The sequence below is a fragment of the Mustela erminea genome, chromosome 19 (genome assembly GCF_009829155.1).
Source record: "Mustela erminea isolate mMusErm1 chromosome 19, mMusErm1.Pri, whole genome shotgun sequence".
Taxonomy (NCBI): domain Eukaryota; kingdom Metazoa; phylum Chordata; class Mammalia; order Carnivora; family Mustelidae; genus Mustela; species Mustela erminea.
The window spans coordinates 8,442,620-8,466,602 of NC_045632.1; the positions used below are offsets into that span (position 1 = coordinate 8,442,620).

Here is a 23,983-nt window from a genome sequence, read left to right on the forward strand (position 1 = left end):
TCAGTTCTGGCTTTCATCATGAGACAAGTAGGTCAGGGTAGTTGTATACACACTGGGTTTTGGTGCAGAAATTCCAAGAATACTGGAGACAGATTTCTAATGTTTTCTGGCTTATGCTTTCTAATGTTACAGAGACTTTAATCTTATTATTACAAAACTGACATTTAGTAACTGCATCAGATAACAAGCCACCTCCCCAAAATGAGACAATGTGCAGTTCTATTTCTTCTCTCTGTTCATTCCTCAATGGTGAAATAATGCAATGTCTCTGTTTCCTAGCCTTCTCACATAAAGAATGTTATTGGGGGACTAGCACATTTAGAACTCAGAACTTGGAACCTTTAAGAAGGTCTCACTATGTAAGTCAAAAAAGGATAAACTTTATGCTTTTTGCCAATAAAACTATGTGTATTTGATTGTGTTTGTGTTTCATTCATGCATGCTCTGATTCCTACTGTTAATTTCTCTCCCTGGGGAGTGGTGAGTGAATGTTATACTATGTCTAGGTGAGTTGTCATCAACATAGAATTAATTTCATCATGTATTTGTGGGTGAATTGTTTTCTTTTGTCATGAGAGAAAAGAGTTTCTAAAAGTACTTTTGAAACACCTTATACCTGTGTATCATGTTTTGGTAGGAAATAAGAAAGATTTATTTTATCTTTAATTATATTACACTATGATGTGCCTTGGTACCTTCCTCATTAACTTTTGTGTCTTCTGTGAGTATTTTCATTGTGGTTACCTTAGAGATTCCTTAAAACAACTTAGAGGTAAAACAAAGCTTGTGTAGTTTATGATGTACATGAGTGATTTTTATACTTTTGTAAAGACAAAATTCTGTGGCAGAAATAAATGTGACCTAGGTAATTCCAACACTACAGGTTTGTATAACTGTCTAAATACTTATGTTTAGCGGAGAACTTTAGGATCTCATCTGGCTTTATCATCATAATTTGAAGTGCTTTCAGTTTTGTTGTTGTTGTTGTCATTTTGTTTTTGGTTTGGTCTGGTTTTGGTTTGGTTCAGTTTGGGGTTTTTGTTTGTTTGTTTGTTTTGTTTTGTTTTGTTTTTGCTATGTATGGGCCTTTATTAACTTAGGGCCAGTTTTGGAGATTTGTTTTGTTCCTCTGATTGGAACATAGTTTTCTTTTTCTTTGAATGTGTTGTGATCTTGGAGTAGTATTTGGGAATTAAAAAAAAAAAAAACAAAAACAGGGGCGCCTGGGTGGCTCAGTGGGTTAAGCCTCTGCCTTGGGCTTGGGTCGTGATCTCAGGGTCCTGTGATCGAGCCCCGCATTGGGCTCTCTGCTCAGCGGGGAGCCTGCTTCCCCCCGCCTCTCTGCCTGCCTCTCTGCCTACTTGTGATCTATCTCTCTGTCAAATAAATAAATAAAATCTTTAAAAAAAAAAAAACTAAAACAAAAACAATCTAGGGGCCCAGGATTATAGACTTGTTTTCTTCAGGAGAACACTAATAATGGCAATTATGGGTTTTGTCACACACGTCCGGAGCATTTGTCAAGTTTGCATTCCTTTATTTCCCAGTTTCAGGAAGAGGAGTTACTACTTTAGAATGAGTGATCCCCGCCCCTCTCTTTGCCTTCAGCTCTGTCATCTCTTCATTGTTTGAGCAGGAGCTCGCCTGTTTGAGTAGCCCCCACACTGCCTTCACAGGTGCCCTGATTCCCCCTCTGTTTTCCGTGTCAGGCAGGTGAAATGAAGCCAGATCATTGAATCTGCAAGTCACTCACTTGTCTCTGTTGGAGTCAGATTTAGTAATGAATAAAGGAAATGTGTGTTGTGTATATTGTGTGTTGTGCATGTTGTCTATGTGTGTCCAGACAGTAACATGACCACAAGTACAGAGGGTTTCTGAGAGTGACTTCTGTGGGGATAACTCAGGATTGACCTGTGACTTGGTTCCTGCAGAGGTTGTGCAAATTGTCCTGAATCAGAATAACCGGGAGCACTTGTAAATCTTGGATCGCTGTGCCCAGGCTTACATTACCATGTCAGTAGCTCTGGGGCAGCCCCCAACCTTTCCTTTCTTACCCCATCTCAGGTGGCTGTGTAGGGACTAGACCTTGAGAACCTATATCTTGGGACACGTTCATAGTTGTGTTCTTCAGGAAAGGTAGTAGCCAGTGTGTAATGTAGTGAGATACACAGGTGTGTAGTCTTGGTTCTCCAGTCATGAAAGTGGACTGCTGTGTGTTGGGCCTTTCCTGTGTTGTACCTTGGATGCCTGACCTTTGTGCCTACTTCTGAGTATTCAACCAGGAAACCACTCAGGCTACCTATGTGTGGTGTGGGCTGGAATGTTCACTTTGAAGTGTCCGTTCATGGAAGCTGTTCTGTGTGAAGATGGCTGGGTGAACCATTGAGTGTCAAAGAGAAAAGGAGCAATCCAAACATGGGTCACCTTCTAGAATGGCATATGTACTCTGTGCTTCCTATTCCTGTGTAGGGCACCCAGATTCAAACCCTGACTTGATCAATAATGAGAGGTTCCCTATACCTTCCTTTATCTACATAATTTCTTTGTGTGAGAAGACAGTAGTATTACCACTAACCCATAAACTCTAGAACACTGAATACATTAATAGCAGATACAGCATCAGTAACTGTGAGACAGACATTGTATGCACTGTGCAGAGGAATGTGTCAGATAATAGTGAATATATTTTTTAAATTTCTCTTGATCTTAGGAAAATTTTTTTAAACCGCACCACAGAGATAGGATCCCTTGTGTTTCTCTGAACACATTATTATATTTAAAATTCTAGCCAGAAATGTATTAGAAATTAAGGTATTGGGGCACCTGGTTGGCTCAGTGGCTTAAAGCCTCTGCCTTTGGCTCAGGTCATGATCCCAGGGTCCTGGGATCGAGCCAGGCATCGGGCTCTCTGCTCAGCGGGGAGCCTGCTTCCTCCTCTCTCGGCCTGCCTCTCAGCCTACTTGTAATCTCTGCCTGTCAAATAAATAAATAAAATCTTTAAAAAAAAAGAAATTAAGTTATTCTGTGGTTTCTTTCATGATTGATGTTTTCCATTTTTTTTCCCCACTTGGCTAATAAAGTGAAATGTATTCTGAAAATTTGTATTATGCTTTCTTTTCATTTGCTTATACAAATCATTTTTAAGATTTTGTTTCTTTATTTGAGAGAGGGAGAGAATAAATACAAGTTAGGGTAGGCCAGAGGCAGAGAGACAAGCAGACTTCCCCACTGAGCAGGGAGTGCCAGGCAGGGCTCTTTCCCAAGACCTGTATCAGGACCCAGTTTTTAGGCAGAAGCTTAACTGACTGAGCCACCCAGGCATCCCTACACAAGTCATGTCTTGATACAGATTCCCATGGCCATGATCTTGTATCAGACTTCTCTGTTGTTTTAACTCTGTCTTCCTGCTCTAGTGGTGTTAGCAGTCTCCCAGGACCACATACCCAATGTCAGTTGTGATGTCAACGATCTTTGATGGGCCTTTGTGCTCAGACCAATGATTATTCCTCTTTTCCCATAGCAGACATGCCTCCAGGAGCTGGGCAGTTGTCATAATCTTTGTGTTGCAGGCTGTCCCTGCAATCATGGCAACCTGATAGATGTTGTACCATTGTCTCTCTTTACTTCACTGGAGGTAGGAGAAGTTCTACAGCTTTTATTGCCAGACAGGGGAGCATAGGTAACTCATTGGACATTGCCTGTAATGGAGTCTGACCCACACTGACAGCTTTTGGGTGAAAGGTTTCTGCCATGATGTTGGATGCACACTTCTTTGTTAGGTTGATAGAGTGGCCAGCGATGTGTCCCTGGTGGCACAGTGTGCATCTTGGGGGTCTTCCAGACCTTCACAAGTGGCCCTATGGCTAATTGTTGAAAGCATCTTAAAGTCAAACCTTCCAGGTACATTGACTTTGTGATCTCCCCTGCATGTGACTGTATATCACTGCCAGGTGAGCAGCAAAAGATCATGAAGGAATATGTATTGGTTGCTGTTGGTGAATATCTGCCCCAAATCATACATTCATAAATGTGCCTTATATAGTCTTGTCACTATTCCTTGAGGTCATGTGGTGATGTCATGATCTGCGCGAGTATTTCCTTGGTTGATGTTTTAGTAATACTTGTCATTCCACATGTTTGTTTATAAAAAAGCTTGGGAATATAGTGAACGCATTTGGCTCTTGGGTAGAGGACAGATGAGTTTATTGTACAGGAAAACAGATGTTTCTTTCTGTGACAAAGGACTGGGTAGATACATTGGATGTTCCTTGACGATACTAGGGTTTCCTATGCTCAGAGTCTCACAGAAGTGACTCAAACCCACCTCATGTGCAGCGTCTCCCAGTATCAGTTGTGGGTGCACAGCTGGCCAGTGGAATTAGTGTGATGAAGACATTTATAATGTTTGCTGAGTCATGAGTCATAAGATGCTTACTTAGACTTTGACCTGGGAACCTCTTGTCGTCTTCCAGGATTGGGAAATGGTTACAGGCCACCTGGTCACAGTTTAGAATGTGTGTCATCTTGGGATTTTCATATTCTTGGTATTATCCATGGACTTTATTCAAAACAAAATAGATATTCATGAGTATGTTTCTTGTTTGTTCATTTATGTTGTTTTGACTGTACACTTAAGTGAATATAGATGGTATTTGTCTTCATCTGAGTTCCTTGACATTGCATAATACTTCGTGGTTCAAACCACGTTGTCACAAATGACAAGACTCATGAAAGAAGCAGAAACAGACCCATAAATATAAGAAGTAACCTGACTGTTACCTGTGTGGAATGGAGAAGGATGATGGGCAGCATGAGGGAATGGGAATGGGAAGCACATGCTTCCAGTTGTGGAATAATGAGTCATGGGGATAACAGAATATAGGGAACTCGTTTAGTGGTATAATGACAGCATTTTATGGTGCCAGATGGTAGCTACTTGGTAGTGAGCAGAATAGAACCTATAGAGAGGTCCAGTCCCCATGTTGTACACCTGAACTAATGGAACATTTAAAAGAAAGCAAGATAGATACCGAGAAGCATATGCCTTTATAGGTTAAAGTAGTGTGTTAAGAGGGTGCAGGCAAAGAAAGTAAACCTACTGTGCAAAATAAGCTAATCCTAAGTATTAGTAGTAGGATAAAGTCCTAGGAAAGCAAACCGACCTGTACCACAGTGGAGATAAAGGTGCACAGTGGTAGAAGGGAGAGAGCAGGGGAAAGACAAGCGTCTGCCCAGCAGTGTGAAGAAGTAAATTAGTAGATGAAGAAGAGCCTGTGGTCCTCATAGACTGAGCAACCCAGGTGGTACATGGAAGAACAGTCATTTTCTATGAGAGCTTCCTAAGGCTATTTCCCTACAGTGTCTCTCATGTCTCACCATTACGGAGTGTGTAATAATGGCCACACATGTCAGGATGGCTTTTCTGTGTAAGTGGATTCTTTTGGGAAGACCAGAAAGTGCAACCAACTTTAATAACTGTACTCATTTTACACAAAGTCAATTTTCAGGAGGAAGCCTAAGTTGAAACAAGTGATCCTATAGCCTGAAGACATGGGTACTAATACAGATGCAGGGGAAACTTCAAATTGATAAAGGCCACGGATGCAGTGGGATCCAAGCTACAAAATCCAACGTTGCAGCCGAAAGCAGATTGCACCTGCATTTGTTGTCAAGGAGGGAGTTGTTTCCCTGAATACGGTGGCCGTGGTGAATTTGGGTTGGGTGGTTTGTTGCTCTTAATGTATGATCCAGTTTTGGGAATTGCTCTTTGTTGTGTAGAAACAAAACTAACTTTTATGTTTTGGTTTGTGTACCAACTTTCTAAAATCCACATGAGTTGTTAGAGGATGAAAACAATAAGGATTCACCACAGGAAGCAACGGCCGTGGAGCAGGAGGATCTTAGACTCGTGTGTCCTGTCATGAGCACCACCAGGCAACTGTCAGGTCCTCCTGAATGCCCCAGACATTGGGCTGAGGAGAGACAGGACAGACTCTCACGTGAAGGGAGAGAAGAGGCCACGTGGAAGATGGAGGTAGTGTGGAGACATGGTTTAGGGAGGAGAGGAGTATAGCACTGTGGCTGGAAGGGAGCCCCGGCTGTGCAGTAGGTGTCATGACAGAGGAGCACTCAGGGGATGCCTAAGGAGGCTTCCCAAAGCCATTGGTTTGGAGAGGGAGAAGGGCCGAATTTTCTGAGTTCTTGGAACTAGCACTCTTAAAGCCTGGAGTTTAATGGTCAGCAGGTTTGGATGGGATAGAACCAGGAGGGCACTGAGGTGCTCCTACAGAGAATGCTGGCAAACAGCCTGGGGGCTCACAGCATGGAAACAGCCATCTGGAGGTCACCTGGGGCACGCAGTCAGGAGAGTATTCCGTTGTCTTGGAGCACATTCCTGAGAGGAAACATTCAGTGACATGTGGCTCCCAGAACATGGGAGTTGGATGAAACTATTTCCCTCTCCCATCCTGTAGCATAAAACAGAGCCCCGCTCAGTGAGGACACTGGCTGGCTGCTTTGTTTGCACCAGGCCCCACATCCTGTGATCTGAGGGGACTGCCCTTCTCAGTGAGGCTTGTCTCAGGCTCAGCAAGGTCAGCCCCTGCCCAGATCACATCTCCTGAGCAAGGATTCCGCAGGGCAGCAGTCCCGGTGGAGTTGACATCCAGTCTTCTTTCACAAGCGGGGCAGAGCTCACCTAGTTCTAACTGGCCATGTTCAGGCCAGGGACCAAACACTGCCCGTAGCAGGCAAGGAGAGCCCCTGCAGACTGCTGGCCTGAAGGATACAGAAGTAGACATTGTTGAGTTTCCTAATGGACAGAGAAAGTTAGAGAGTTAGACAAAATCCAAGATGAAAGGATTTATCCCAAACAAAACCAGCAGGTAGGGCCAGGGCCAGAGAAGCAATGGAAATACTAGTAAGGAGCTTGATGGAGAATTTAAGGCAGCAATCATAAGGATACTCAAGGAGTTGAGAAAAGAATAGTGAGAACTTTACCACAGGGATGAGTTAAAAAAAAAAAAAAGTTGTGTGTCTGGGTGGCTCACTCCATTAAGCCCCAGGATCTTGGTTTCTGCTCAGATCTTGATCTCATGGTCCTGGAATCCAGACTCAAGTCAGCCTCTGTACTCAGTGTGATGCCTGCATGTGATTCCATCTCTCTCTAGCTCCCACCCGAACTCTTAGGGACCCCATCCCCCAGTATATGTCTTTTTTAAAACTCAAACATAGGGGCACCTGGGTGACTCAGTGGGTTAAAGCCTCTGCCTTCGGCTCCGGTTGTGATCCCCGGGTCCTGGGATCGAGCCTCGCGTCCAGCTCTCTGCTCAGCGGGGATCCTGCTTCCCCTTCTCTCTCTGCCTGCCTCTCTTCCTGCTTGTGATCTCTGTCAAATAAATAAAATCTTCAAAGAAAAAAAATACTCAATAAAAAAATCAAACATAGGTGAACAATGCAATAAGCTAGACCAGAAACAGACTTGATGTTAAGACAAGGCTAGAAGAAGCAGAAGAACGACTTTGTCACATAAAAGGCAAAATAATGGAAAATACTGAATCGGAACGAAAGGAGGGAAAAGAATGAAACTGCCGCTTCCAGCCAGTGATGGAAGAAGAATTAGGCACAAGCAAGTCAGCTGCAAGAGACTGGGAGCAGGGGACCACAGTCGAAAAGGACTGCTGCCACGAGCAACTCCACAGTCTCACTTTTATTGGATAGAAACAATAGCCAATAGAAGGATTGATGAAGGTCAAATGTAAGTCACGTCTTGCAGGCAGGGGAGGAGGAGGGTAAGGTTTATAGTTAACCAAGCACATTCAAAGGACTTATCTAACTAACAAAGAGCACTTCTGGGAAGAGAAAGGAGTGACAACGAAAAAGGGAAGCAGGCAGTTTTCGGTCCACCATGAGCTGACCGGGCGTTCCCAGCTGCCCGGCCTCTGAAGGGGCAGCGTTCCGCTCTGAAGGGGCAGCTTCACGGTCGTATATCATCCTTCTCCCCAAAGACCTGTTACCAGTATATGTATTTCTTAAGGCCATATCTAAATGTGTTTGGCAACTAGTAAAATCCTCCAGGGATTACAGTTTAAGTACCAAATTGTTCCGAGGGGCAGCGGCATGTAACATGTTTTTTGTTTTTTGTTTTTTTTGCAGTCCTTTCTCTGTCAGTGTCTGTTTGAATCCAGTGAATTCATCTGGCACACAATTTTTGTTTGTTGGATTTTTTCTTTTATTCCTCTTGCATTCTGGTTTGTGATTGTAGATCAGTTTTTCGTTTTTTTTTTTTTTTTTTCTTTTTTCCTGAATGCTGGAGCCTAAATTTTTTATTTTTTAAATCTTATTTATTTATTTATTTATTTATTTTTTACATTCATACTCATCTTTTGGTGAGAGTTTGTGGTCCCTGATTATCCACTGTTGCCTCTTATTGATTCCTATAGTCAGTTATGCTCTCCTTTTGCCTTTTCACCTCTCATTTTAGTTGTACTTTTCTTTATTCTCTATTTAATTCATGGGCTATCAATGTTGTTGATCTTTTCTGACAAACAACTCTTCCTGTGGTTGATACGTTCCTATTTTTACTGTACTAGAGTTGGTTCATTTCAGTTTTCTGTTTCAATATCCACCGTTCTGCTAATTTTGAGCTCATGTTACCCTTTTCCTGATTGTTAGAGTTACAGGAAATTGTTTTGTGCTACACCATGACCATACCACAGAATTCTCTATTAGACTCTGTGCTCAGTACGTTGTGTGCCATGTTGTGTGTCCGTGGAGAAATGAAGTCCTGATGACTCCTTCTCAGCCATCTTTCTGACATTGTCTGATTAACTTGATGCTTCTATATTAGAAGTCTTCAGTATATTCTTCCAAATGCAGTAAGTGCAATGATTTTTACTTTTATTTGGTATCTTTCAGCTGTATCTTCACATGACACTCAGAGTTTCCTGCTAAAGCAGAGCGTACAAGGTTCTTTCCAAAACCCATCAATTCAGAGATACAAACATAATGCTGTTGAGATTTTACACTTACATAGAGACTGGGACAATGATGGGAAGAGTGACAGGCATCAAAGATTTCAGAGAAGACAAATCCAAACCAAGTCAACTGCCTTTCATGAGAATCTCACTGCCCCAAATGGTATAAGATATAAATATCTGTGGAAATCCTCCCTTTTGAAGTCAACTGTTTCTGCAGAGCAGTGTGTTTCTGTCAGCACACGCTCCGATCAGATATTCCATCATAGTGATTTATGGACAGACCACTTGACACATCTAGAAAGTAACCTAGTCCATGCTGAGAATAATGATTTGAGCCATTTGGAAGATAGGACTGGCCTGACCTTAAATCAGAGATTCAGAAATGAAAAACAAAGTGCTCAGTGGGATCCATTCGACGGGGGCTTCACCAAGGAGTTGACCCTACAGTATGACCAGAGGCTTCTCACTGGAGACAGAATTGCTCAGTGCACTGAATCTGAGAAAAAATTGAACCAGGGCTCCCATGTTCACAGATGTGTCAGGAATAGGTTTGTGGAGAACCATTATGAATGTGATAAATGTGGGGAAGGCTTTCATCCAAGCTCTAACCTCAGTATACTACCTTCAGTAGACAGTCCTCTCAAGGATAATGAATGTGGGAAAGCTCTTAACCAGTTCTCCAGTGTTGCTAATCATCAGAGAATTTATGAGGGAAAAAGCCCATTCACATGTAATAAATCAGGGACCATGTTTAGGCAGTCATCAAGACCAAACAGAAACAAGACAATTCCTAAGCGTGAGAAAACTTGTATTTTTAAGGAATGTTGTAAATCCTTTGACTGCCACTCAACATTATTTCAGTTCCCACGAATGCATACTGGAGAGAAAATATGCAGAATATGTAAATGCAAGGAATGTGGTAAACTTTTTAAGGACCCTTCATCAGTAAAGGGACATAAGCCAACCCATACTGGAGTAAAACGTACAAATGGGAAAAAGGTGTGAAAGCGTCTACATTGCCCTCCACCCTTTCTGGAAGTCACCACACTCCTACTGGAGAGAAACGTTACCAATGTCACGTATGTGGCAAGGCTTTTAAGTGGCGTTCAGATGTTACTCGACGTCACTGAGTCCATACTGGAGAGAAATCTTACCAATGTCAAGAATGTGGCAAGGCCTTTATGCGCCCTACAGAGTTTACTCAACATCGCAGACTTCATACAGGACAGAAACCTTACCAATGTCGTGAATGTGGCAAGACCTTTAACCAGAGCTCAGTGCTTACCCAACATTACAGAATTCATAACTGGAGAGAAACCATACCAATGTCAAGAATGTGAAAAGGCCTTTAAGCAGAGCTCAGGGCTTCTTCAGCATCACCGAGTTCATACTGGAGAGAAACCTTACAAATGTAAACAGTGTGGCAAGGCCTTTAAGATGCCCTCAGATATTATGAAACATCACCGAATTCACACTGGAGAAAAACCTTACAAATGTAACGACTGTGGAAAGGCCTATATGTGGGTCACATCCCTTACTAAACATCATCGAATTCACACTGGAGAGAAGCCTTACCAATGTAACAAATGTGGCAAGGCCTTTCATGACAGCTCAAGACTTACTGCACATCACCGAATTCATACTGGAGAGAAACCTTATGAATGTGAAGAATGTGGCAAGACCTTTATGTGGCCCTCAAACCTTACTCGACATCGCCAAATTCATAAGTGGAGAGTAATCTACAGACATAATGTATGTGTAAAAACATCTGTGGTCTTTTCTTCATTTGCTTCATGTCAGAGATTTTATATAGGAGAGTAACTGTATACATAGAATGTGTCCGACGTCTCACTGGAACTCCCAACTTACTTCAAATCATAGTTACATGTAGCAGAAGAACTGTAAAATATAAATAAAGTGGACAAGACACGCCTTTTCTGGAATTCAGTATTGAATATCACAAAATGCTTTCTAGATTCAAACCCTTGGAACTAATGAATGTGGAAAGACCTTCATTTTAATATACACCGGAGCAAACACCGGAGAGTGCATTAAATAAATATTTAGATGACTTTCTAATTGAACTCAAATGCCAATAAATGTAACAAATGAAGGAACTCAATTCAGACATTACTCTGAAAATAGTTACTACAAGGAAAAATCAAACACTTAAAAAAGTATATACTATCCTGTTTCAACAGATTTAGTAGATAGGCTTTTATGTGTGTTTAATTTCAATATATTTTTTAACATTTTTTACATTGACCTTATTTGAGATTTGTGACAAACAATTTTATTTTACTCTGAAATCTCTACCAAGAATCCCTTTATCCCTACTGAATCTGGAAGACCATGTGGCTGACTGTTGCTCCATCAAAGATACTAAGTGCCCTGCTACATTAAGTGGGACACACACATGCCTAATTTCATGGAAGATGTAGGACCGTATAATATACAACATACGAGGAAAATCACCATGGAGATGCTTATGGTTACAACCATTGATGTATGTTACCATGAAGTAGGTGTTCAGAACATATACTGCTCCATGTTTTAAAGTAAAGAACTTTCTCAATATTAGAAATAGAAGGTTTTACTAATTGTTCTTTAAGAAAAAGGAGGTGGCAGGCAGTACACTAGCGATGCTTCTTTGTAAGCACAATCGTTAGAGAGTATGAATTGATGTGGTTAAATGAGGAAACCCTGACAGGTGACTGAAGGAGGATAGCTAACTCTTCCATACAGTGCCATACCACTGAACATACACATTTCTTAGGAATGTACCTCAGTATTGAAATTTTGGGAAGTAGGTACTCCACATCCTTCCAACAACACTTGAACGGTTTTGCACATGTGTATTCTGTATTTCAAACAGTGACGATAGACTGGATTTGAAATGCATAACTTAGTGTATGTGTAAACAATATATTTTCATTAATAAAACCTTGTGGTTTTTCATGTATTGATATGGGTGTGTCATGAATGAGGTGTTATCCTACCTACATTGTTAATCTCTCTCATTGAAGAAGGTTGCAGGTAAATGATGGAATCAATCACCTGTTTGGTACTGGAGTAAAACAACTTACTTAGGAATCCATTTTCCCAGTGCTCTGAAGGTTTAAGGGATATGTGACTGTTTTTCCCCTAGTCTATGCTATGATTTTCTCCTCTTTGTGAATATGATGATAGTATTGTGGGTGTATTACTGAGGCATGTAGCATAGAGGTATTGTTGGTGTTTTAGCTCACGTACTCCATGATGCTGCTACTTGGCATTGATTTTGTATAGCCAGCAGGGTTGCAGGGGACTTGCACTGACAGGAGCCCTTCTCACGAGTGCATTCCTCAGTCAGCACACTGCAGAGTGACAGGTTAGTGGAACATCTCATATGAGATCTGCACTCCATCCGTATGAGCCAGCATCTCTATTTCTTTCCTTTTTACTTTTTTAAGATTTTTAAAAAGATTTTATTTATTTATTTCACAGAGGTCACAAGTAGGCAGAGAGAGGAAGGGAAGCATGCTGAGCAGGGAGCCTGATGTGGGACTCCATTCCAGGACCCTGGGATCATGACCTGAGCTGAAATCAGAAGCTTTAACCCACTGAACCACCCAGGATCCCCCATCTCTATTTTTTGCAATGCCTTCCCTCCCATAACCCATTGAGAAGACGCCCCCTCCCCCAGGCCTTCCCTAAATCTGTTTTAGTTGGAATGGCATATTCTGGACTTAGACTTGCGACTCTCTAGCACTGCACCATGGCCCCAAATGAAAGCATGTGCCCCATGTCCTACACTGAGTGGTATTTTGATGTGTCTATGAGGTATACACATGCACATATGACCATGCTATGTGTGTCATAGATACACACATAAGAAAGAGAAATCTATCCCAATAGGAGTCATGTGGTAGCCCAGGGAAGAAACAGAAAATATTCAAGATAAAGAATTAGCATGTAGAGGAGGAGAAGTGTCCAGAGTTTCTCTAGTGACTCCCTAGATGTAGAAGATATCTCCAGATCTCCAGTTGTATTCACCCTCATTTTTCTTTCCAGCTATGTAGGCACCACAACCATTCTTTTTTACCTGTGCTATGGAGAGAGTGTCCTCAGAAAATGCTTCATTGAGATTAAACAGATGGAAAGCCGATGGGTATTAATTCTAACATGAATGATGTGGGATGTGAATCTAAGTAAAATTTGAGGAAGGCACCATCCTTCGAGAGAACGACAGGAAATGTGAGGAACTCTTTCCCACGTCTGGATAGACCCTTTAAGTCACTGCAAAGGCACAGGCAGCTCTTGCTGGTGTCGTCTGATGAATACATGTAATTGGGAAAGGAAATGGCATATGTGGGTTTTTCAGGATTGGGGAGGTCCTGCTTTATCCTTATGATTTGATCGACCTCCTGTGTCTTCCTGAGGACTAATGCTGTTCAGTGTCAGTGATGACTGTACTTTACTGCCTAGATCCATGACAAGGGATGGAGGAGGGTGTTGGATAATGCAATCATGTGGACAGCTTTAGGATGTCACATGGTAGAATAGATGTTTGAGATGAAGAAGCCTTCTGGACAGTGGAATAGGCCAGATCAGCAAGGCATGTGCTGTGGTTGCTTCATCATTTCCTATTTAGATCATCCCAGTCAAGGTCAGATCCACTGTGGTTGGGTGATCCTTCAGGAAAGATGCTTCACTGCTGTGTGTTAGTTCCTCCCTTTCCTCAGCATGGTAGTAAGCATAGTTCTAGGCTCTGCCTCTTTACGTGGCACAGATTTGTTAGAGAATCAGTTCAGCAGTGAGAGGTAGTGCGCATATCTGCCTGAAGACAGTCCAGCCCAAGTGTTGCAAGTCAGAAACACTGATTTCCATTGCTGGCCACAAAACAATTTCAGGTACACAAACAGAAGCAGAACCACATACCCTCTCAGAGTCTGTGACTTATAACCAGAAGAGGACTAGTCCTCACCAAAATGAGGTTACAATACAATCAAGTAACAAATATCTCTGGTTTCATCACATGCCATGTTATTTTCCATGAGATCTTCCCAGTCAGATGCCTTATTTCTCTATACCGCAAACTGAAAGCACCATATTCAATAAGGATTTCGCTTTTTCCTTCCTCTTCTCTCTCTGTCTGCCTCCCTGCCTACTTGTGATGTCTCTCTGTCAGATAAATAAATAAAATATTAAAAAGGTTTTATTTGACAGGAAATGCAAGCAGGGGGAGAGAGAGCAGTAGGCTTCCCACAGAGCAAGGAGCCCAATGTAGGTCTTGATCCCAGGACCCTGGGATAATGACCTGAGCTGAAGGCAGATGCTCAGTGACTGAGCCACCCGGGTGCCCCCACAGGACAGACTGTTAACTGTGGAGAACAACCTAAAGGTGGTTGGATAGGGAGTGGGTGGGAGGGGTGGATGCAATGGGTGATGGGTTAAGTAGCACACCGTGATGACTGCTGGGTGTTGTATGTAAGTGGAGAATAGAAATTCTCCTGCTGTAACTAATACTATGTGCAAATGAAGTGGAATCCAAAGAAAACTTGGAGCTACAAAAAAGTAACCTAAGGACAGAAAATTGTTACTTGGTGAAAAGATGAGACATAGAAACAAAACACTCACTTTTAGTCCAGAAGGCACAGCCTGCATAGTTAGGATAAGGATCTAGCAAGTGCTGATAAGTGCTGGTTGCTACATTCTTATAGGCTCTCATGACTCTGTCCATCCACCAATAAGCAATATGGAACTTGCCGGGGTTTTTGAAATATAGGTGAGGTTCAGTGGGGTGGAATCCGGAGCTGATGACCAAGAAAGAATTCTTGAGATGTCTTTGGTGTAAATCGGTGGTTTCTTAAAGCACTGGGACAGGACCCCTAGGCAGAAAGAGCTGCTCATTTTCCTGATATGTCACTGATTATATAATTGGGAGCTGGGGAGTTGAGGACAAACGGGGTGTCCAGAAAGACTGTCATATGGGAAAGAAGAATCAAAAGAGAATGGGGACCTGGTTATTGTCAAGCAAAGGCTGTTTTTCCCTCCAGTGAGCTAAGAATATGAAGACAGTTGCCACCTTCCTAGAGGACTGTTGTATTCTTCTATCACACATCCTTGTGGTTTGGTTTCAGGTTTAGAAGAAATTTAATTTTACGTACCTTTCCTTCTGCCTCAGCCTCCCTCAATTTTGTGGAGGGGAGGGTGATGTTAGGGCCCCAGGAAACTGAGTTAATGGGTCTCTGGAAGTTAGGCTATAGATATGATAAGAAAGCTTCTTCCTTGTAAATCACTAGGACATGTGTAAAGTGAGGAAGAAAACTGTCCTGTAGTGATAAGGAAAACCTGTGTTCCAAGATGGACGACTTAGGGAGCTAAGGAGTCCCAACTCCTGCCCTGGGGCTCTTCTGGGTTTTCTTCTGTGCCCTGCTTCCCGCAGGTACCAAAAGTACCAAGTATGCAAAAATAGGAGGGTATAAATTACCTTCTTTGTGATACAAACTAAGAATGATTAGATGGAGGACCTTGATCAGAAAGACTGCTGACACCAAAGATTAACTTTTTACATCCTCAAGAGTTGTCTACCTGGACGGCAATGCCTTATTCAATGTCGATTTCATCTTTGAACCTCATGTCTTTCAGGCTCTCATAATTAAGAAATTATTATTTTTTTTTTCTCATGAATCTGTCTTACCTCATTTTAAGTATTCAGCAAACCAAGGAATGGAGAATGCAGTAAGAAAAACAAATTTTCCTGTCCTCACATTCATTCCGTTGTGTGAACTGACCACACTTCTGCCTGTAAGGACCTATTTAGCAAGAGACTTCCATTAAGGTTAAACAATAACCTTGTTGTTTAACCCTTAATCTGTCCCTGCTCCCCTTCCCCCAGGGGACTTACTTAAAAACAAGTCCCAGAAACCAGCCCCAGGTCACAAAGCCCAGATACAAGGGTGGGTCAGGCCAGGTGGAGACATCTGATCAGTGGGGGGATGCATACTGTCTTCCTAGTTACCAAGGAGTATGGGCCCTGCCCTTTGGGCACCTTTTGGGTGCCAATTCTGACCAAGGTGATAGGCTGGCACAAATGTCTAAGGTAAATTGTCATTCAATTGGTCACCTAGCATGACTGTGCAGCTTTCTCTGTGTGTTACAGTTTCATTGGCCACCTGTGCATGGCCAGGCCCAACCGCATGGCCTTTGCCCTTAAAAGTCAGTCTGTGCAACAGAGAAAGTTTGCCCTCTCTTGTAAGAGGTGTGTCCCCAAACGTTCGGTCTGATTCTTGATGCTTGGGGCAGAATAAAGCTTTGCTTGACCTTGGCTTTATATCAGTCTCACACGTTTAATCATGGACCCATTCTTGGGGAGACCTAACAAGCCCCAGAACAGAACACAAAGCTGAAGATCGAGGGCAGCCGGAGCTTCATTGCTTTGCCAGCCAAGGAGGCCTCAGCAGGTCGGGGCCATGAAAACTGCAGCCCACCCAGAAGAAGGGGCCAAGGTTTTGTAGGGAGATGCTGGATAATGGCCGATTTCCAGAGGGATTGTGTCTGTGCTGCCAGCCACGTTGACCATGCTGTCAGGGTGGAACCAGGTTCCCGAAATGAGGGGATGAGATGAGCAGAGGGAGGTTTACCGAAGAGAGGGAAAGAAAGTTGCTTTGCTTGTCCTGGAGTTCGTTGAAACCTTGATGCAGCCATTTGGATATTTGTTCCACTTGATGTTTTTAAGTGGTTTCCTTTTCAGGCATCAGGACAACTGTAGTAAGACCTTTTCCTATTTTACAGTTGAGAAAGCACTCAATATTTTCTAGAATGAGTAAAATAAAAAGTATAGCCCCAAATTTCAGTGAGAATGCTGAGAATTAGAATTCTCATATTGGGGGTGCCTGGGTGGCTCTGTGGGTGAAGCCTCTGCCTTCAGCTCAGGTCATGATCCCAGGGTCCTGTGACCGAGCCCTGCATCAGGCTCTCTGCTCACTGGGGAGCCTGCTTCCTCCTCTCTCTCTGCCTACTTGGAATCTGTCATATATAAAAAAAAAAAAAAAAGAAAGAAAAGAAAAGAAAAAAAGAATTATCATAGTGCTGATTGGAGGGTAAAAACATACATCCACTTTGGAAAATTGTGTGGCAGGTAGTTATGGAAATAAACATTTACCTATGGAAGGGGAGCAATTTGTCACCCTAAAATGTGTCTCCTTGGTCTAAAGATTATCACAGACTGGTATTTTAAAGAAACAGCGGATAAAGGAAAAACTCTGAAATCCTGTGTTTACTTTGAAAGAGACATTTGCATTTCTATGGGAAAGGTAGGTCTGTTTGGTGCCTCCCTCTGGTAGCGGACGGAAGGAGAAAGAGGAAGTCTCCAGAAATTGTGGTCGTGGAGAAGGCAGGGCTCGAACTGTGCTCCCAGCCCCAGCCTTGGTTCCCCTGCTTTGCATGGTGTCCTCCCAGATGCTTCCCTATAGGATCAGGTTGGAAGATTTAAAAGGATCCTATCTGTTGGCCTCCCTCTCTGTCTGTTGGTTTGGGTGGAGACAACATTGTTGTGTTAATTACGGGCTCCAGGTAATTCTCAGTGAGGCCGGCGGTGAGCCGAGGTTATTCGGCTTATTTTACTAGTGGAGAGGGGCCTTTGGCTTCTGGAGGGGTAAGAGGGTTTCTGCTCCGCGAGTCTGCAGGGTTAGGTCCGTGGAGAACAGGGTTCCTACACTGAAGCCAAAGTTGTGGGCATCTGTGGGAGGGGAGACCCCCCTGAAAGCGGAGAAGGAAAAGGCAGGGATTGCCCTCCCAGCAGGAGCTCACGGTTTCTGACTAGCTCCTGACCCAAAGGCTAGGAATTTGGGCCTTTTCTGCATTTTAGGATCCTGCCGGTAGCTGAGCCATTTTCAGGTGAAGAGTCTCCATTGGCGATGTTAAAAGCAGTTCTGTGAGGCAGCTGTGATTTCTCCGCAGAAACCTTGTGAGAAAGAAATCTAGAGAACGATGCAAGAGCAGAAATGGCTGGGTGCTCCGTAAGTCATGAGTCCCAGTTCACAGGTCACGTCGTTCTTTTCTCCGGAAATTCCTCGTGTTTAGAAATTACGAATCTTGATTTCAGTAGCTCTGATGTTTCTTCCTTATATTTGTACCTATTTTTAAAACCTTTTCAGAAATAATACTCAAAGTTAGGTCTTTAGAACCCTTCTCCCCAGTATCCCAGATCCTTCTCCGCCTTCTTAGAACCTGCCTTCCAATAGGGCACCAACCGTTGTCACTTTGAATTAAGTAAAGTCCGGTAAGTATTGAAAATATTTCCTTGGGATATCAGCGGAGGAAAGCATTTTCATTTATGTCCCATGGGAATGCTTTATCAGCTCTGTGCAGCCCAGGGTTAAGAAAAGGTATAAACAGGATGGATAGGAGATCAGAATCACTCAGAGTTCGCAGGGTAATCCCAGGGAGTGAGTCTTGCTCTTTAAAATGTGAAAAACAGGGGCGCCTGGGTGGCTCAGTGGGTTAAGCATTGTGCTCTTGATTTCTGGCCAGGTGGTGATGAACCTGGTGGTTCTCTGCTTAGTGTTCGTGGGGGTGTGCAGGGAGTGTAAGATCATCACTGTTTCTTCGAATGTGTACTTGTACTACTTTTGCAAGATTTCTCTGGTGCTAATGAGTTCTGTATTAATTGTAGCTGCAATGTATAGGCAGTCACGAGATCTAACCGGAATGCAGCAGTTTGCCTTTATGTGATGGTTCTAGAACCATTCATAGAGACCATAGGCCAGCCTTCTGGGCTCCAGGTGAACATTATTTGCTTCTAGCCCTCATCCTAGTAGACTCAGAAATAAGAGCTGTTCTCTTTCTGTCATTCTGTGTGTTTGTGTTGACAATGTGAATAAAAGACATAAATCATGGGGAAAAAGATTTATGTATCGTATCATTGAAAATGTTTCTTAAAATAGTCGACATGACAAGTTTCTATTCTGTCAATTTTCCTTTGGGTGTAACCACTTTCTAAATGTCTGGGTGTGTCCTTGAATGTACAATGGCAGATCCGTGCTGGGTGAATCAGTTCTTGTTTCCCTCGTTCTTCTCTGGTTTGACCCCTGCTATGAACACTGCTTTAGGGTCTCTCTGCATAATGACCTCTGTGTCATTTTAGTGACTCTAGGTCACAACACCTTGGTGAAATCTTGATCCCTTGCATGTCAGTGGATGTTTGAATAATGTATTTGTTTTCTGAGATGGTTATTATGCATTTTCCCTTAATTTATGAACAAGTGGTAGGAGCTCTCTAGAAACTAGGAAATGGTGAGAAAGGATTGTTGTTGTCTTTCTTGCTTTGCCAGTAGAATCTATAATTGGTATAAAACCCACTCAGGCATGCTTGGGTGGCTCAGTCGGTGAACTGTCCGACTTTGGCTTAGGTCATGGTGCCACAAGTCCTGGGATGGAGCCCTGTGTTGGGTTCCCTGCGCAGGTGGGAGTCTGCTTATCTCTCTCCCTTTTTCACCGGCCCTCTATTCTCCCCCCAGCCTTGTTCTTTCTTGTGTGAGCATGCGCTCTCTGTCTCTCTCTCTCTCTCTCTCAAATAAAAAAAAAAAATGAAAACCAATTTAAACAAACAAACACACATTTCTGTTCCAAGTCCTCCAAGAATTCCTCCTCGGAGTTCTACCTCTTTGTTACTCCAAAACATATCCCTTGGCGGTTGGGCTATTGCTCTCTTAGAAATGCAGACTCACATCCCAACCCAGTCCTCCAGAACAGAATTTACATGTATGTAAGATCTCCCCTGCCCTCTTAGAATTTAATAAGTACATTTGTAACCCACTAAAGCATCCCACCTAAGAAGCAGACACTACTTACACTGTATGATGTTAACACGGTAAAAAAAATGTGTATGCCTCTGTTGATGCCTTAATTTAACAAGTTGTATTGGATGAACACACAGTATTTATACTGATTTTCTGGATCCTGTGGCATCCTCTCACCTCAAAGCCAGAGAATACATTAGCGCCTCTTACTGAGTTAATAATTATCTTCCTGTACAAAGGAGGATAGTCTTGAGGGCAGAACAAGTTGTCCTAATAAAATGGGACTAACATGGGTTCACTGCTTGGTGAGTCACAGAAAGTACACAGGGATGGGGTGATGGTGGTCACACAATGGAAACTTGATTTGCCTTAAAAAAAAAAAAAAAGGCGGGGTGCATCACAGGGAATAAGTTCCAAATAAGACACTGACAGAGCAAGGGGGACGGATTTCCTGTTACTTGGGGTTAGGGTGGATGTTCAGAAAGTGGAGTCTGGTCTTGTGTAGAGCTGGGCAAAAGGTGACACAAGAGTCTCAAGAAAAAATCTTCTCAGGCCTCTGGGGGCCTCAGTCATTAAGCATCTGCCTTCATCTCGGGTCATGATCCCAGGGGCCTGGGATCGGGCTCCCCGCTCCATGGGGAGCCTGCTTCTCCCTCTCCCACTCCCCCTGCTTGTGTTTCCTTTCTCATTGTCTCTCTCTGTCAAATAACAAAATCTTTTATTTTTAAGATTTTATTTACTTATTTGATAGAGATCACAAGTAGGCAGAGAGGCAGGCAGAGAGGGGAAGGGAAGCAGGCTCTCTGCTGAGATGAGTCCCTATGCGGGACTCTATCCCAGGACCCTGAGATCATGACCTGAGCCAAAGGCATCGGCTTAACCCACTGAGCCACCCACACGCCCTCAACTAACAAAATCTTTTTTTTTTAAGAGTTTTTTTATTTATTTGACAGAGATCACAAGTAGGCAGAGAGGCAGGCAGAGAGAGAGGAGGAATTAGGCTCCCCGCTTAGCAGAGAGCTCCATGTGGGGCTCGATCCCAGGACCCTGGGATTATGTCCTGAGTGGAAGGCAGAGGCTTTAACCCACTGAGCCACCCAGGCTCCCCTCAAATAATAAAATCTTAAAGAAAAAAAAAAAAAACAACACAAACCACTTCTGTACATACTCTGTATGTTAGTTACATGATTTTTGAGTTCCTCTTTGGGTGGAGATTTTAATACTAAAATAAAGGGAACTCTATAGATCACTCCATAGGTTTCTCCTTGGTGCATCTGCTTAGGTGTGAGTCTGGACTTTAGCTCAAACTGGGCCGCCTAAGCTCTTCCTCAGGACGGTTCGCACTTTTGTTGGATAGTTTCCATTTGTTTTGCCGGAGATGGTGGGGGGTGGTGTTGAATGAGGTAAAAGATAAGGTGGAAACATGAGGGTAAGAAAAATATGGGACAGAGGTTAGAGGGTACAAACAGGTACCTGGAGAAGGTCAGGTCTTGGGTCTGGCTATTGACATTAACTCCTATCATCTTGGGGACCATCGTGAACTCTGCCAGTGGCCACTTGGTGACTGTGGTATTTATTGCAGGGACAGCTGACCTTCAGGGATGTGGCCATAGAATTCTTTGAGGAGGAGTGGGGATGCCTGACCCACACTCAGCGGCAACTGTACAGGGATGTGATGTTAGAGAATTATGGACACCTTGTCTTCTTGGGTGAGAATAAGTCCTTCCAGATTTCCAAATCCCACTCTGGGTTTTGTTCCTTCCTGTGAAGACTGTGTCTTGGAAGATTCCTGTGTGAGTGACTGGAATTCAGGTCCAGGCAAAAAGGGAAATAAGTTGGGATTTGTAGATGGAGAGAGAAATCTTCCTGATGTGTCCTTTTCAGCTCTAGTTTCATCTTCTTCATCACTCCTGTAGATTCCTGGTCATTCTAAACACTGAGTGGCATAAAATGGTGCTGCCCACGTCTTCGACTCCAGTTTCCACCCACTGTTGTGTAGGTGGTACCTGGAAGTGGAGGTCAGGATTTGAACTTTGGAAGTACCTCCTGTGTGTTTTAAAGGGTCTGTTGGGCAACAGGATGTGGGAAATGTTTTTCTAGAATTCTGCAGTTTCCTCTCTTCTCTACTGAGCACAACTGTGGTTGAAGAAATCTCTAGTGATACTCACTTTCTTTTTTAATAAAAAACAGGCCTCATTATATCCAAGCCAGACTTTGTCTACTTTTTAGAACAAAAGCAGCAGCTCTGGGATGTGATAAGAAAGGAGACAGTAGTCATACATCCAGGTAGGTGGGAATGAATGAAGCGGGTGACAGAGGTGACGTCCAAATGTGAAGGAGGATAATGGACCTTAACGTGTGGTTTCAGTCAATTTCCTTGAATGGAGATTTGTTTAGGAAGCCTGTTGGTGCTGGTGCCCTTGTCACTGAGGGACATCTGCTATCCAAGATTATCAGGCTGTTACATTCTCTAGGGATTCTGCTTCAGCTCAAGTGCTGCTCCACTGCATCCACAGTGAGGGCCAGGTAACTGCCCTGGGAGTGGGAAGGCCTCCATGAGCTGAGAGTTCTCCATTGCCATGAGGGACCCAGGGTAGTCACCCTATTTCTAAAAACCTTAGTGTTGAGCCCTTTGTAAATTCTGTTTTGCCTCATGTGAGATGCATGTGAGGGTAGTGGTGGGCATAATGGGATTTGGTGCAGAAATGCTGGGAGCACTGGAGACAGACATCCCATGTTTTCTGATTTATGCTTTCCAATTTATGGAGGCTTTAATCTGAATTATACAAAATTGAGACTTAGTAACATTATCAGATCAGAAAGTACCTCCCTGAAATGACAAGGTCTAATCCTTTACTCCCCTTCAAAAAAATTGGTTTTGCTTCATATGAACTTGATCCTGTTATCTTCCCTTCCAGGTAAGTTTTGTATGAACTAATAGTAGAAATGTTTCCACTCTGTATTCAGTTCCTCAGTGGTGAAGTAATGTATCTGTTTGTTTCCTAGAATTCATACCTAAATAATGCCATGGGGAGGGCTAGAACATTTGGAACTCAACATTTGTAGCCAATAATACAGTCTCAGTTGTTGCCTTATTTATTAATAATTACATCATTTCATAATTTCATTTTGTATAAAGTTATTGTGACTTTGCCATGTTTGTTTTTATTTTTTAATTAGTTGTAGTTGAGGTTCTTTTTTTTTTTTAATAAGACTTTATTTATTTCTTTGGCAGACAGAGATCACACGTAGGCAGAGAGAGGAGGAAGCAGGCTCCCCACCTAGCAGAGAGCCCTATGCAGGGCTTGATCCCACGACCCTGAGATCATGACCTGAGCCAAAGGCAGAGGCTTAACCCCCTGAGCCCCCCAGGTGCCCCGAGATTCATTTCTGATGTTTCTTTAGATCCCAAATCCTGATAGGACATGGGCATGTGCTTTATAAGAAGTGAGGTAGATAATTAGTACCTTCCCCATGTTTAAGAAAATCTTCTGTTTATAAATGTAGTTTTACATCAGAGAAGGTCAGGCATTAGATTTTTGTTATCCTTTCTTCAGAATATATGTGAATTTATCCAAATACTTATGTAAAGTCTTTGTCAGTATATTTTAGAGTGTTGGGGGTATTGTTCATCTGGAAATGAAAGGATTTTGCTTACTGTTCTACAGAATGAATTATACATTCTGCATCAAAAGAGGACTCTGTTAATAACATGATATACTTTTAATGTCTTATAAGTCCTTATTGGTAAAATTTTTCATTAGATGTTTTTCTGGTTGATATTAATGACTATTCATTGCAATTTGACTGTCCGTGAAGACATACCAATAATTCCAGTGCTTGTTTTTTATGGGGTCATAGTCACAGATTAAAAATACGGTTACACGGTGGTTTTTCTTTTAAATAACTCATCCTTTTTTATGTAAAATGTTCTGGATTAAATTTGGACATACTCTGGTTTTGCAATTCCATAATCATGTGCTTCTTTTTGTCTTGGACTTCCCATATCACCAAGTCATCTGGATTTCCTTTTTACCTGTGTGTTTTATTATAGGATGACAATTTTTAACTCAGTAGATTTTAAGACAATGTGTTTTATTATAGGGTGACAATTTTTAACTCAATAGATTTTAAGACAATGTGAGTTTTCCTCAAGTCTAAATCACTTTTAAGCCCTTTGCCAAAAAATTATGCGTTGGTCTGTATCAATATTATGCATAC

General features: G+C 42.6%; 2 protein-coding genes and 1 pseudogene across 2 annotated transcripts in view; 2 read left to right on the plus strand and 1 right to left on the minus strand.

Moving 5' to 3' along the window:
- LOC116579132 (zinc finger protein 11-like) overlaps positions 1–23,983 on the minus strand; it is a 1,039,038-nt gene that overhangs the window by 201,344 nt on the left and 813,711 nt on the right.
- LOC116579165 (putative protein ZNF720) overlaps positions 1–23,983 on the plus strand; it is a 794,777-nt gene that overhangs the window by 119,899 nt on the left and 650,895 nt on the right. The window lies entirely within an intron of this gene.
- The window catches only part of LOC116580001, a 217,219-nt pseudogene continuing 215,228 nt past the window's right edge, over positions 21,993–23,983 (plus strand).